The following is a 7,349-nucleotide window of genomic DNA, read 5'->3' on the forward strand; positions in this document are numbered from 1 at the left end:
TTAGAGATTACGCCGCTCCATCGCAAGATGAACCGCATTCAGGTATTGCTCCGCCCGCAATCGAAGCAAACAACTTTGAACTTAAACCTTCACTGTTGCAGGCTGTGCAACAGAACCAATTCTCTGGAAATCTTACCGAAGATCCAAACCTTCATTTATCCGTATTTGTTCAATATGCTGATACTGTTAAAGCTAATGGTGTCACTTCAGAGGCAATTCGACTTCGTCTTTTTCCTTTCTCATTAAGAGATAGCGCTAGAAGATGGCTTCAATCTCTTCCTTCCAACTCAGTCACCACATGGAACGAGTTGAAGAAAGTTTTTCTTGCCCGATATTTTCCGCCAAGCAAAACAGCTATGTTAAGAGCCCAGATAAACGGATTTAAACAGAAAGACAACGAGTCTCTTTTCGAAGCATGGGAAAGATACAAAGACATGATGAGACTTTGCCCACACCATGGTTTGGAAGACTGGTTAGTAATTCACACATTTTATAATGGTCTCTTATACAATACAAGGTTGACAATAGACGCCGCTGCAGGTGGTGCACTAATGAACAAACCTTATGCTGATGCTTACCAGCTTATCGAGAGCATGGCCCAAAACCACTATCAGTGGGGAACCGAACGAACAACAGTGGAAAAACCTCAACCGCAAACTGGCATGTACGAGATAAGTAACCTTGATCACGTCAATGCAAAAGTGGATGCTTTGGTCCAGAAAATTGAAAGTTTAAACGTATCACCACCAACCGCCGTGGTTGCTATAACTCAGAATTGCGAGGTCTGTGGAATCCAAGGCCACACTCCTGCGGAATGTCAACTCTTGACTGGAATCCAAACAGAGCAAGTAAACTATGCTCAAGGAAGCCCCTATTCGAATACCTATAACCCAAATTGGAAGAATCATCCAAACTTTTCATATAAGAGTAATAATGCTTTATACGCACCTGGACAGTCTCCGAATCAAACCCCATCTATACCTCCGGGATATCAGAAACCAAATCCTAACAATAATACCCCTAGAAAATCCAACTTGGAAATCATGATGGAAAACTTTATAGCTTCCCAACAACAAACCAATAAAGATTTCTTAAACCAGAACATACACACTGGCGAACAACTTAAACAACTAGCAAGCAAAGTAGATGCCTTGGCTACCCATAACAAAATGTTAGAAACCCAAATATCTCAAGTAGCTCAACAACAAGCACCTACTGCTGCACCAACCGGTACATTCCCTGGACAGCCCCAACCTAATCCGAGAAGCCAAGCTCATGCAATTATATTAAGAAGTGGAACGGAAGTGGAAGGACCGTCTGATCCAAGGATAGAAAACCAAAACCCTAAGAAATCTACTGAGGAAAGTGAACCTAAGGAAAAGGAAGAGAGTAATAAGGAAACCCTAGAAAAGAAGGAACCTTATGTACCTCCACCACCTTACAAACCACCTATACCTTACCCTCAAAGGCTTGTTAAAACCAAAGATGTAGGCCAATTCAGAAATTTGTTGATCTCCTTAAGCAATTAAACGTTACAATTCCATTTACCGAAGCTATTACGCAGATGCCCTCATATGCTAAATTCTTAAAAGAAATTCTTTCTAATAAAAGGAAACTTGAGGATAGTGAAACCGTTACACTCCCTGCCGAATGTAGCGCTATAATCCAAAACATGCCCCCTAAACTCAAGGATCCAGGTAGCTTCTCTATACCCTGTCACATAGGAAAATTTGTCATCGACAAAGCCTTATGCGATTTAGGAGCCGGAATTAGCGTTATGCCTTTATCCATATGTAAGAGACTGGAAATGGGAGAATTAAGACCGACCAAGATGTCTGTACAACTAGCAGATCGTTCCATCAAATATCCTGTAGGAATCCTTGAAAACGTTCCCGTACGCATAGGTCAGTTTTACATTCCCACTGACTTCACAATTATGGACATTAGAGAAGATGATACTACACCTATTATACTAGGAAGACCATTCTTAGCAACTGCCGGTGCAATCATAGACGTAAAACGAGGAAGACTCACCTTCGAAGTAGGTGAAGAGAAAATTGAATTCATTCTTTCCAAATTCTTGAAAGCACCTGCAATAGAAGATACATGTTACTTCATGGATATCATCGATGAATGCATAAAAGAAGCAGAGTCAGGAGAAGACAAATCATCAGACTATCTTTTAGAAGACAAATCTAAACAATGCTTAGCAATAACACCAGATCCTACGCAGTGTCTTAACAAACCAACCCCTGATTTGAAAACACTTCCCAAAAATCTGAGATATGAATTCCTAGACTTAGAACTTGAACGACCTGTGATAGTCAATGCAGATCTAGGAAGACTCAAAACAGAAAAACTCCTACATATCTTAAGAAAATATCCAACCGCACTAGGATATCACATAACCGATCTTAAAGGAATAAGCCCTTCTATTTGTATGCATCGCATCATGTTAGAAGAAGACGGTAAAACCTCTAGGGAACACCAGAGAAGACTAAATCCGATCCTAAGTGAGGTAGTGAAAAAAGAAATAACCAAGTTATTAGAAGCAGGTATTATATATCCTATATCTGATAGCAAATGGGTCAGTCCTGTACACGTTGTACCAAAGAAAGGAGGCATAACCGTTATTGAAAACGAAAAAGGAGAAACTATAACTAAACGAATCGAATCGGGATGGAGAATGTGCATTGATTATAGGAAACTAAACAAAGCAACCCGAAAAGATCATTTCCCTTTACCATTCATTGACCAAATGTTAGAACGATTAGCAAAACATTCACATTTCTGTTATTTAGACGGTTATTCAGGCTTCTTTCAAATACCAATTCACCCTGATGACCAAGAAAAGACAACATTCACATGCCCTTTTGGTACCTTCGCGTATAGACGAATGCCGTTTGGTCTGTGTAATGCCCCTGCAACTTTTCAAAGATGCATGATGGCAATTTTCGCCGACTTTCTCGAAAACATCATGGAAGTATTCATGGATGACTTTTCTGTGTACGGACAAAGTTTCGAAGAATGCCTTGAAAACCTGGAAAGAGTTCTTGAACGATGTGTAAAAGTAAACTTAGTACTTAATTGGAAAAGTGCCACTTTATGGTACAAGAAGGAATTGTTTTAGGACACATCATCTCGAACAGAGGAATTGAAGTAGACAAAGCCAAAATAGAGGTAATCGAAAATCTTCAACCCCCAAGAACCGTGAGAGAAGTACGAAGCTTTTTAGGACACGCCGGTTTCTACCGACGATTCATCAAAGACTTCTCTAAGATAACTAAACCCTTAACCGGACTATTAATGAAAGATGCTGAATTCATATTCGACGATAACTGTTTAAAAGCATTTCAAACTCTTAAACAAGCATTGATCTCCGCACCCATTATGCAGACACCAGACTGGAATGAACCATTCGAAATAATGTGCGATGCCAGTGATTATGCTGTAGGTGCTGTTTTAGGACAAAGAAAGGATAAAAAGCTCCATGTTATATATTACGCTAGCAGAACCCTGGATGAAGCGCAGATGAATTATGCCACAACCGAGAAAGAACTCCTAGCAGTAGTATTTGCGCTAGATAAATTTCGTTCTTATTTGGTAGGAGCCAAAATAATAGTTTACACTGATCATGCTGCTATCAGGTACCTTCTAACAAAAAAGGATGCTAAACCTAGACTCCTAAGATGGATCTTGTTACTACAAGAATTCGACTTAGAAATCAAGGACAAGAAAGGAACTGAGAACGTAGTAGCAGACCACCTCTCTAGACTTGAGAACCTTGAACCAGAAAGAACATCCATTAATGATGATTTCTCGTATGACAAACTCATAGCTACTTTGGAAGAGAACAACTCCGACATGCAAGTAGAAACCACCTTAGCTATATCTGTCATACCATGGTACGCTGATCTAGTAAATTATTTAGCTGCCGGAATAGTTCCACCTACTTTATCTTACCAGCAGAAGAAAAGATTCTTCCATGACATAAAACACTATTACTGGGATGATCCCTTACTTTTCAAAAGAGGTCCCGATGGTATTTTCCGTCGATGTGTACCCGAAGAAGAGGTAGAAAATATAATCCAACACTGTCACTCCGCGCCTTATGGTGGACACACAAGTACATCCAAGACCTGCTCTAAAATCCTACAAGCTGGCTTTTATTGGCCAACTATATGGAAGGACGTACATGCGGCTATTAAGGAGTGTGACAGATGTCAACGCACGGGAAACATATCTAGACGTGACGAGATGCCACAAAATGGTATTTTGGAAGTAGAGATTTTTGACGTGTGGGGAATAGACTTCATGGGACCGTTTCCATCCTCTTTCGGTAACAAGTACATACTCGTGGCGGTTGACTACGTATCAAAGTGGATCGAAGCTATAGCTTCTCCAACTAATGACACCCGAGTAGTAACTAGACTCTTTAAAAATATAATTTTTCCGAGATTTGGCATCCCAAGGATAGTAGTCAGTGATGGTGGATCGCACTTTATATCCAAGGTACTCGAAAAACTACTACTTAAATATGGAGTGAGACATAGGATAGCAACACCTTACCACCCTCAAACCAGTGGACAAGTGGAAGTATCTAACAGAGAAATCAAGCAAATACTAGAAAAAACGGTCGCCACTTCAAGGAAAGATTGGTCATTGAAATTACCAGAAGCTTTATGGGCATACCGAACTGCTTATAAAACTCCCATAGGGACGACCCCATTTAAGCTCATTTATGGAAAATCCTGTCACCTCCCGGTAGAATTAGAACACAAAGCCTATTGGGCTATTAGAAATTTAAATTTGAATTATAAAGCCGCCGGTGAAAAGAGAATCCTTGACATAAACGAATTAGAGGAACTCAGAAGAGACGCCTATGAAAATGCCAAAATCTATAAAGAAAGAACAAAACAATGGCATGATAAGCGTATATCAAGGAAAATCTTCAAGCAAGGCGACGCAGTACTCTTATTTAACTCCAGACTAAAATTATTCCGGGAAAAACTACGATCCAGATGGTCAGGACCTTTCCATATCACTAAAATCTTTCCCAGTGGAGCGGTAGAAATTAAAGGACAATCTACAGAACCGTTCACCGTAAACGGGCAACGTCTGAAACATTATCACTATGCGGAAACCAACGAGGATTCGCAAATTCTACACTTAGACGAAACGCCCCCAGGACTCATAGACAATATTTAACAGTTTCTCTGTCGAGCTTGCGACATTTAAACAAAGCGCTTAGTGGGAGACAACCCACAAATTAATTTGTTATTTTATTATTTTATTATTATTATCATTTCTCTATTTTTCTCTTAATTATTCTTTTAATTTCTATTTAGTATTCATTATTGATTTATTCAAAAAGAAAAAAATATATCTATATATATTAATAATAATTCTATTCTTCTTTCGGCATTTGGCCAAATCCTGACTTAAACTCATGTTTTCTTTTCTCTAGTTAACACTAACCAGATGGGACATTTTGACCGTATGGGTATCAAGTTCAGAGGAATGGCTCAGAAACGAAGGTTTGAAGAACTAGCCACTAGAGAGATGCTACCTAGTTTATATGCTGATGATTGGGCTATGACTGCCCTTGGACTGAGACAGAGTGTCCTGTTTTTGCTGAATCAGATAGGATGGGAGACCTCCCCTATTCTGAGACCTTTCACCACCTACCGGAGACTCACATTAGAATTCCTTAGTTCATTAATCTATCTACCTAGCCATGGAAAAGGAATTACCAGAGGTTTTATCCAGTTCAGAATGTTCAATATGGAGTACCAATTTAATACTAGAGACTTCACCAACCTTTTGGGTTTTCCTACCTCCTTTGATACATTCACTATAAGCCAGGAAGAACTTCTTGAATATAGAGAGCTTGAACACTTTTGGGGTAAGCTGACTGGAAATGATGAGCCCGAAGAACATGAGTTTCTCTCTGGAAACATACATAACCCGGCTTTTCGCTATTTCCATAAGATCCTGACCCACACTTTATTTGGGAAGAAGCCAAATAGTACTTCAGTTTCACGTGATGAACTCTTCATCATATTTTGTGCTTCCCAGAACCGTCCAGTAAACGGTGCTACTTTTATGTTAGCTAATTTGGACCACCTTATCCAGGATGAGAGAGCACCCATTAGAATAGGCGGCCTGATAACTATGATAGGTAATGCTATTGGACTACGTCAGCCTATGCTTGACCTGAACCCTTTTTGTGGCATTACCACTATGAGTATACCTTTCCTCTTCAACACTATGTTTATAGCAAACATAGGGTCTGATGAGTTTGAGCTCGTTATTGATAACCAGGTTCTCTGCCTATTCACCCTGCCCGATCCTAGGACTAGTGTTCATAACCAAAGGAACTGGCTCTACAACCTGAATGAAACCCCAACTCCTGCTGGATCCACTGAATCCATCCAGGATTATGAGATTTGTGATGACTATGAGCATTATGTTGACCATATCTCTCTTGCTGAATCTGACCCTCAGACTCCATCCGGCTACCATGATATTGATCCTCCTCCTCAGCCTGTCCTGACCGAAGAATCAGCCATGCCTGATCTCCGACATCATATGCCAGGAACAGATATTAAAACCGTCATTGAAGCCTTGATGTCAGAACAAAACGCCCTCAGGGAAGACTTCCACAGCTTGAGACTTGCAGTCCTAGAACACATGAGCAGCACGGCAAGTCAGTTACGTATGTTACGGCATCACGTTAACTCTTTTACTCCTCCGGCCAGAGATCCGAAGATAGATGGAATTTAGTTATTTTTCTTTCTAAGTTATTTAGTTTTAGGCTAGATTTTTTCATTAATGTTATTTGAATTCATGTTTATTTCTATTTCATTTTATTATTTGCCCTTCCTGTAATACATTATGATCAATTTTTATTTGAATCTGTTTAGTTAATTTATTTTGCAATGCCTATTATGCTCTACTGTTATTACTTATTATTATTATTATACAAAGCAATTAAGCATGCATACTAAATTAAGCTACAGACTAAAACGTTCATAAGCAGAATAAAATATTAAATTACGCTACCAAGTGATTCTGTGAAGCGCTACTAAGCCTTTCCAAAAAGGAAGTGTGACGAGCGTCACACCACCCATGACGGGCGGCACACTTAGTGCCTGTTACGAGCGTCACAGCCTTGTGACGAGCGTAACGCCTCTCAGACATGTGAACGTTAGGGAGCCGTTGGAGACGAACGTTACACCTCCCACCTTTTTACATTCCCCATTCATTTTTCATTTACCACAATTAATTACTTTTCAACCACTCTTTCTTTTTCATCTCCCACATTTTACCTATAAATACCCTCCAAA

At 39.7% G+C, this 7,349-nt stretch overlaps 1 pseudogene; it reads right to left on the bottom strand.

Moving 5' to 3' along the window:
- Positions 1 to 363: 363 nt before the first annotated feature.
- Positions 364 to 463, bottom strand: LOC127124313 (uncharacterized; annotated as a pseudogene).
- Between the last annotated feature and the right edge of the window lie 6,886 nt (positions 464 to 7,349).

Source organism: Lathyrus oleraceus, chromosome 2 (genome assembly GCF_024323335.1).
Source record: "Lathyrus oleraceus cultivar Zhongwan6 chromosome 2, CAAS_Psat_ZW6_1.0, whole genome shotgun sequence".
NCBI lineage: Eukaryota > Viridiplantae > Streptophyta > Magnoliopsida > Fabales > Fabaceae > Lathyrus > Lathyrus oleraceus.